Raw genomic sequence first — 8783 nt, forward strand, 5'->3', positions numbered from 1 at the left:
GAAGGCTTAAGGTGTTCTGGACCAACTAGATACGATAACGTCCCAGCAGCTACTGGGACGTTATCGTATCTAGCGTCCACCGATGGATACTGCGTTCTACATGAACCTACGAATGTTTGATAGGATTCAAATCAGGAGACTTATGCTCCCAGAGAAGCCCATGGAATGGTCTATAAATCTTACAGCCATAATTTCTTTTATCTGTAATTTTTCTACGATTTTTAATTTTAATTATTAGAATTTAATAATTTTAATTTTTTTGAAACAAGTTTCTTGATTAAAGATAATTTGTATTTTAAATTAACGATAGTTATTATTTATGCTATTATTATTGTGTAGGATATGCCGGCCTGGTTGGCCGAGTGGTTAGCATATCCGCTCTCCAGCCAAAGGGCTGCGGGCTCGAATCCCGCCTTGGGCATGGATGTTTGTGATTTGTGAAAATAGTGGTGGTTGTTGGCGGTAGATAGCGCATGTGTAGATGAGGGTGGTTGCTGTTAGTGGAGTAGTGGAGACGGAGAGCAGGTATCCTCCCTCGATGAGTCTTTGGACTCCCTGGAGGTGTTATGTAACAATAATAATATATACTTCAAATCCATTAGGGACCTATGTTTATTCATTTTTCTTGTAAATAAGTTAAAGGTGACTATTTTAAATAAAATCATGAAACCAAAGTTGTTTCTGTGATTTTATTTCAGGAGTTAATGGAGGTATTCGAGAGGATATATACAGTATATATATATATATAAGATTGATTTACTCGGTTGATATACATTTTTAAAAAAAAATGTTGAATGACTAGAAACCGAGAAAAATGAAATTAAATTTTAATAGCACAACTAGTTCCAACGTTTGTACGTTAAATATATATATACTTATACATACACCAATTTTCCGTGTTGTTTACAGTTATTTCCTCTATGTTTTGCTGGTTATTTCTTTTTCATGTGCCTGAAGAAAGCTGATACAACCTGTCGTGACACACACACACGCTATATATTTTTAATCTTAAAGTTCTTAAAAGAACTGGGCGATGGACTGAGTCCTTGACTCTTTATCCCGTCATCTGAATGAAGAAAATCTGTGTGGATGGAGTGTTATTGAGCTAAAAAGCTCGTAGTCATGGCTGGGTAACGGCAATAGCCGAGCCTCAGTTAAGACTTCATTGGCTACAGCATTGCCATTTGTTACCCTGGAAGTCCTAAAAAGGACTTTTTTCGTATTTTTAATTTTAACGCGTTTTCAAATTTAGTAAATACTTATGTTAATCATAAAACGGTGTGTTTGAAAACAATAAAATTTCAAGTAAACTATATTTTGTAAAATCTTTTAAAATTTTTTATAATAATTATTATATTATTATTTTATATTTTCAAGATTAAAATAAATGAATATCGGTCATCAATTGAACTAGAATCTTTAATAGGTTATCTAATTTATCTATACATTTATTTTGTCTTCTGTTTCATTTTAAATAACGGATGTTATAGCCTATACTTATAGAGACAGATTGTGCCAGTAACAAGACGGTGAAAGATAGAGAGGATGTGTATTTGCAGGATTATCCTGACAGCACCACAAGTCCAAAGTTGGGGAAGGGATGAGATTGTTCTTTCTTGCTGTGATTAATACAGTTTAATACAGCATACAAAATACTCAGGGTTTATCTTGTATCGGAGGGGGAGGTTTAATCAGCAAAGTGAGGTACTCCAGAGTGATGACACACTTTGCTTTTGCTACAGCTAACAGTTAGGTGCGGGTCAACTCTACACATCTACCTTTTCTCCCGAACAGTAAAGTGATTTGCAGCTGTCTGCTACCGCTAATACATCTCTGTACGGTGACTCTAATGACAGCTTCTGAGATGACATTTGAATTAATGGTTGCTGAGTGTTGACCGCCATTTTTCAAATCTGTCTAAGTTAGCCACACAGAAAAGCTATGGAGAGTAGGCCTATCGTTATGACGCCCTGGCTATGGACTTACTAAGGGAGGCAGAGGAGTAAACGTAGTTGAGGGGAGGGAGGGAAATAATCCACGTGCTGATAGCGAGGCGTTGGCTCAGTAGAAGGTGTTTAATCAGTGTCATCTGGGCTTGGAGATGAATACACAGATTGGATAGCCGGGACTCGGTACCGCATCTAACCCTAACTGTCACGTGATGATCGATGGGCGTTCTACAATGCTTGGAAGGACAGAAGGAAGGCATAGGGATAGCGAACCACTTAGGAACAGCTAGTAACGGGGATGGTCCAAAATTTAAAACATCTCTTGCAGAAACGATGGCCCGCTTCAATTTGACTAATGAGCTGGGTGATAATCTTTGGCCATTGTAAAAAATGCCGTTGCCGACTTGCGGTAGTTGACACACTGAAAACAACAGTTGTCTTCTGTGATTAAATTTCTTTATCCTAGTGATCTGCAGCTTCACTCTCTGCCTCAACGTTCAATACGTCAGTGGCATCTGAGACGTTGACAAGCAACAAAGTTTTTTTTTTTTTTTTTCATCTTTTTTTTTTCTCCCTTGCTCCTTATAAAGAGGACGTTATTTTAAGGTTTGTGACAGGGGGTCTGGAGAATGCACGGAATACCATAGTGGCCGTTTGCCCATGCATCAGAACCCTCGAGAGGCTGAGATTGTTGGCATAGCTAATGGCTTTATTTTCTGTCCGGCCTCAAATGTTTCTTACACTTAACACTAAAGGCAGAAAGGGAAAAAAAATCGTTCTACTGCACAACATTTTATGACAAACAAGATGGATTTTTTCCTTCCCTAAATGAGGGAAATTTCATCTCTGTTGTAAATAAAAGCGAACAACTAGGATGTTGTCCTCTTCCCTCCCCCCCCCTCCCCCACATTTTTTTTTTTTCGCTAGCAAACCATTTCCTACTTTAGTTTTTTTTATATGTGTAAAGAATTCTTACAGGGGTCAATTTTAATCGCGCCCCCTTGGCAAATAATTTTCATAATTGTTATGTACGTCTGTTAAGCCTCTTTTATTTTTGTAAATGAGAACAAAGTATGATATTTATTGTAATTTGGGGCGCTAAGTTTCATATATAAATAGGAAAACGAAATCCTTATATCAATACTGTATTTTTTTTTAGAAGTTGTATCTTCTGAATTTTCTTTTTATTGATGGTACACTGCAACAAGAACTATTGTAGCTTACTAGGTATCGACGATGCATTAGATAGATCTGGGTTTGAATACTCTAGAACGTCAAGAACCTTTCTAAGCATGTCAACTGAAAGTGATCATAGGTTATATGTCTAAAAGGAATGCGAGATATTCTCCTTTTATCTCAAACAATATTAACTTGGCGATTTAAGAAAGTTATCCTGGTGCACATGGTGTAATTTACGGTGGCTAGGAAATCGGTAATGTTATGCTAATGTAACTGGAAGAAAACCAGTCTTCAACAGATTATGGAAGTTCTTGAAAATGGGCACAACAAAGTTTATCAAAGGAATAAAGTGTGAGAGATTTTGATTTAAGTATTGGTGGAAGAGTGTAAGCGAAGCTACAACGACCGGTGGTGACCTTGGCATTAATAGAGAAATCTGAAAAGTAAACGACCCGCCAGGACACGTAATGAACGATTAGAAGAAAAACTAGTGATCCAATTGAAAAAGGTGGAAAATAGATTACAATATGTCCTTATGTTAGACGCGAGATAATATCCTAGAAATGTCGAGCCAAGTTGCCAGTCCATTTGTTGGACACGAATCTTTTTGTGGCTTATGTACTAAGATGGATAATGTAGGCTAGAGATAGCCTCTGAGCGAGAGAGTAATAGAATCCATAGTGGTGGTCCACTAAATAATTGATGGGCAAGTCAATGATCATTTTTATCATTCTTTTCGATAGAACTACAATTCAGTCAAACTCTCGAATTGACGATAGTTAGTGGTTCAATTTTAATTTTTTTTACTATTATTTACGTATAGGCTTGTTTTTCCATGGTGTTAGGTAGATGATGGATGATTCAAGTAGCTTGAATACACAATATAAGATGGGTAGGAATCCTGGAGAGGTGGGTTGTAACATAAGATTACATTTCTGGACTACAAAACTCCTCACTCAGAGCTTCTATTTCTCCCTACCCCTGCGACACACACACACACGACACAGGTTTACAATCTCTGGTGTGGGGAGTGATGTACGTAGATGATGCGTTACTTTTAATGCCCGATGAAACATCGCTACTTTACCGAGTGGCCAAAGTAGTTGCTGCCATGGCTTGTTCCCAGAGTAAGGAACTAAATAGAGTTCGAGGTTACAGCAGTAAAATGGTTCCAAAGGCTGATCACTAGACAACACAAGGAACTGAAACCAATGATAACACTTTAGGAGGATTCCCGATTAGCTAGAAAAAAAAATCCTGCTGCCACTTACTCTGGTAAGTCGAGCGTATAGTGGACAGCAGGATGGAACAGCGCTGAGACATATATATGCCTTCCCATTATGCTATGGGCCACTACCCAGACCTGTTATCTTCTTACACACACACACACACGCGCGCGCGCGTAGAGAGAGAAGTTGAGGAAGCATTGCCGACGTTGTTCATAGTATTCTTCAAGAGTCATAGTAGTCATTTCTAGATGGATTTTTAGTGCCAATTTTTATCTTGGACTTTATGACATACTTGTTGGACAACCAAGGGGATGATGGAACGGGATTAATACCTTCACTTCAGCAAGGTTTCTTTCATGTTTCGCTTACAATGGCTGTTTAGATCGGAACAGCCACATTATTAAGAGCAACGTAATAAGAATGATTTTACAATAAATATTATTATTATAAAACTAACTTAAGCGAAGAATGGTGGGCAACCAATTCCACGTTAGCCATCACTGCTATTGACCAAAGGTTATCAAAGATTTCATAAGCATCGGACAGGAGAGTGTGGCAGACAACTGCAGTCATCTTCCGCTGCGGTCCAACTCAAAGTGTGAGTTGCAGAGTTAAAAACAGAGTTCAGTGGAAAAAACTGATTGCCTTTGTTATAGTTCTACTAATTCGGAAATAGCTGAAAAATGCTTAGTTGTTATTATGTAAAACACCGCCATGCCGTCGAAGGCCTTATCGGCGGAGGGAGTGCTCCATGCTACACAACCCCCTTATACACTACTTAATACAGCATCACCGACGCATTACACAGTCTATCACCACACACACACACAACCTAATGTAAGAACCACATTGTTCTTAAATTGCGTGTTCTTTGGCCGATTATTCTGTATGAAATGAAACGCCTAAGCTTGAGATCAGCTAATTCTCCCTTTTGTGAATAAAATCTATATAGAGTCCTCTCTCCATGACGAGAAACGGACTCAGGTCACTTGCAGAGGAACGTGCATCGGCCCGTCGTTTACCAAATACGCTCCTGATTTCAGTTTTATTTCACCTTTACTTAGCTTAATTAGTTGTAATCAAACAGCAAATATGTTAACATTTCTTACAGCTTGATTAATTAACATCCGTTCCAGGGGAGAATGCTGGTCTTGAAATTCATGCTTGCTCTTGTTATCGTTCAGGGAGTGAGAGGTGTGATTGAAGTCTGATTAGCGGAATAATGAATTACTGACCATTTAAAACTATGTACAGTATTTAGAAATTTATGTACATTTAATTATACAAATACAACATTTAGTTTACAAATGATATTCTATCTTTTTCAATTTAGCTACTTGAATACAAATTCTACCCTACGGTTCTTCTTTATGAACTGGTCAATAACATCGTCATAAAAAGTTGCTTGTAACTTAATTTTCCCAAGCAACACGCACACTTGTAAAGGCTGACTGAAGCTACTTTGACTGCGTATGGCCTGTATTTAAAACGACGTGAAGGGAGAGGAAATGGCTATGCGCGAGTATGAAATCACAGTGGCGCTGCCTCGAGGACCTGGAAGCTCCCACAACCGAGCAAGCCAAAGTAGCTCTGACTAGACGAGCAAGTATCGGCCTTCGATACACAACGTAAAGCTCAATTATTGCCGCGTAAGGTGAAGACGTCTTCTGTGTACAAAAATAAAAGCCTAAATGGAAAGCTTATAAATGCATGCATTTATTAACAAATAAATATAACTTCTTTCTCAAGATGAGCTTGTGCAGCAAGCATAGAGAATTCGCCCCTGATCTGTTCGTGTATTGCAAATATCGCTGCTTTCTCTTCTTTGTAATCAGTTTATATTCAAACAGCAGATATCTCAGCATTTTTCTTATTGCTTATTTGGTTTCTATCCGATTTCTACATTTTGTCATTTTGACATCTTATATATATATATATATATATATATATATATTTTATATATAAATAGCGATTCCTTAAGATGTAAAAGATTATTATATATAAAAAAAAAAAAAAAAATATATATATATATATATATATATTTTTTTTTTTATATATAATAATCTTTTACATCTTAAGGAATCGCTATTTATATTTTAAATTTGTATTTATTTAAAACTCCATCTTAAAGTAAGACGATGCAAAGAATTTAAGAGATATTTAATATTTTTTTAAATTCAAACGAAATTCCCTAAATATTGTTTTTAATTTTGAAGGTTACCAGACAAGTTTGGGTGTACAAAATATTATGACAATAAAATATAAAATTTTAAAATATTTTGAAAATATTATTTAAAATAATATTTATCATATTATGTGAAATGTTTTTATATATACAATTCATAGTAACTTAGTATAATAAAAGTGAAAAATTAAAAATTAATAATAGGCCAAGATCGCTACGTGAAATATGTTGCCCTTTATTCTTTCAGGAGATAAAACGTGTCTCTCTCTCTCTCTCTCTTGTGTGTGTGACGACAGTAATGACTCAGCAAAAATTTCAAGAAAGATTTCGGTTCCAGGCTATCTTAGTACGATGATTCATCACAGCTACAAAATTGAAGTTAAAAAAAAAAAAATATATATATATATATATAGAGTTCAAAACGATATAGAACTTTAATGGAAAGCCAGCAAGTGGCTTGTATTACATATATCACTATATTTTATCCTACCTGCCTGACAAAATGTATATATAGAGAGTATCTTCCATGCTTTTCTGATTTTTATTGCTAAATGACCTCTAATGTGTTTCAATAAATACCTAAAGTTGTGATAAATGGAAATATTATCATAAAATGACATATTCTATTTTCTATTTATTTGGAAACTAAAGAGCTTGAAGGAATAGCATATGTTCTATAATTATTACCTAAATACAGTTTCTCAAAATAAACAAGCTTGCTGGGGGGGGGGGGATATTTTATACGCAAAGTTCCTGACTTCTTTCCCCCTCCTCTTTCTGTTTCTGATAATCCAAAGTTTTGTCAACATAAGAGCAAGGGACTTTATTTTATTGTTTATCCCATAAATCAACCAGCAACATTCCTCGACTTTTGAGGCGAACAAATGAGTGCATCGCTAACTTGGTTTCTTGCCAAACAACTTTTTATTAGCAATGAAATAGATTTTGTGTATTGTAGTGGTGCGCCACCAGGTGGCTGTAGTAGAAGAAAGTAAACAGAAGCGTGCAGTAGCTTAGAGAGGTAATTATATAGCGAATGAACAATTACTTTGAAATCGCAGTGAATTTTTACAGCCTTGACCCAGTAGTAATAACCACTCATATCTCTACGATACAGCTTCATGTTGGGGATTTAAATCATGTGTACCTCATTGGACACCCCTTCAGGTGATGGCGTGCAGGATAACAATCCCTGCTGTGTTTATATGATGCGTGTTAGCTGACCGGTTCTGCTCTTTTTTTCTCCCCCCTCTTCTTGTTTTTGTGCATGATGGGGTGAAGGAACCGTTAGGAGAGAGAGATAGGAGGTTAAGTAAGAAAGCATCAGTCAAAGTAGATGTCAAGGACTCGGGTATCAACATACAGGAAGAAAAAGAAACAAAATAAGAAAGTGAAAACTGGCTTATAAACGATTGTAAACATTTTTTATGAAGAGTGGTGGATATGGAAAGTTTAAAACATCAGTTACAAGACCCTTACAGAGAGAAAAATGAACAGAATTGTAATACATATATACATATACTGCGAACCTTTTATCAGAATTAGCTTTGATAATTCCCCATATGAAGTATGAATACATGCAGTAATAATGCATGCAATCAATACGTCATATATTTTGATAATTTCTTATAAGCTTTTCCCTTTAAAACTATAAAAGGTGTTTTAAATTAAAAAAAAATAATTATTATTAATTAATTTTTTTAAATTTCAATTTAATAAATTTTATAATAAATTAATATTTACATACATATTTTATTCAAATAAATAAAATACATTTATATATAAAGTATTTTTGAATACTTTAGATTGGTAGTTCTTTTTAGGAATAACTTTACATTACTGATTCAAATTTCTAATTTTTATTACGATCCATATAAATTAGTAATTATTTAATAGTGAAGAGAAAAATTCTTTAAAATTTAATCGAAACGCAATATCAATAGAGAAAGAGTTCTGGTTTGCCAACCAGTGATTGTAGTTTCTTGAAAAAAGGATTTGTAATCGATTTAAAATATCACAAATCTCTTAAGAATATTTAATTTGTTTTGTTAGACCTCAATTGATTGAGTTTTAGTTATTTAAATTTTAGTATATTAATGAATTAATTAGAATTGACTAGATAATTTTACTAACTAAATCAACTGTCTGACATAAGATAGCTATGGTATGAAACAGAAGATTTTTGTTTTCTTTAGATTTCTGTCTGGTCACTGATGAGGACACCTCATTTCGAAACAGCTG

This window comes from Typopeltis vanoorti, chromosome 10 (assembly GCF_054136105.1).
Source record: "Typopeltis vanoorti isolate ZY-2024b chromosome 10, IOZ_Tvanoo_1.0, whole genome shotgun sequence".
Lineage (NCBI taxonomy): Eukaryota > Metazoa > Arthropoda > Arachnida > Uropygi > Thelyphonidae > Typopeltis > Typopeltis vanoorti.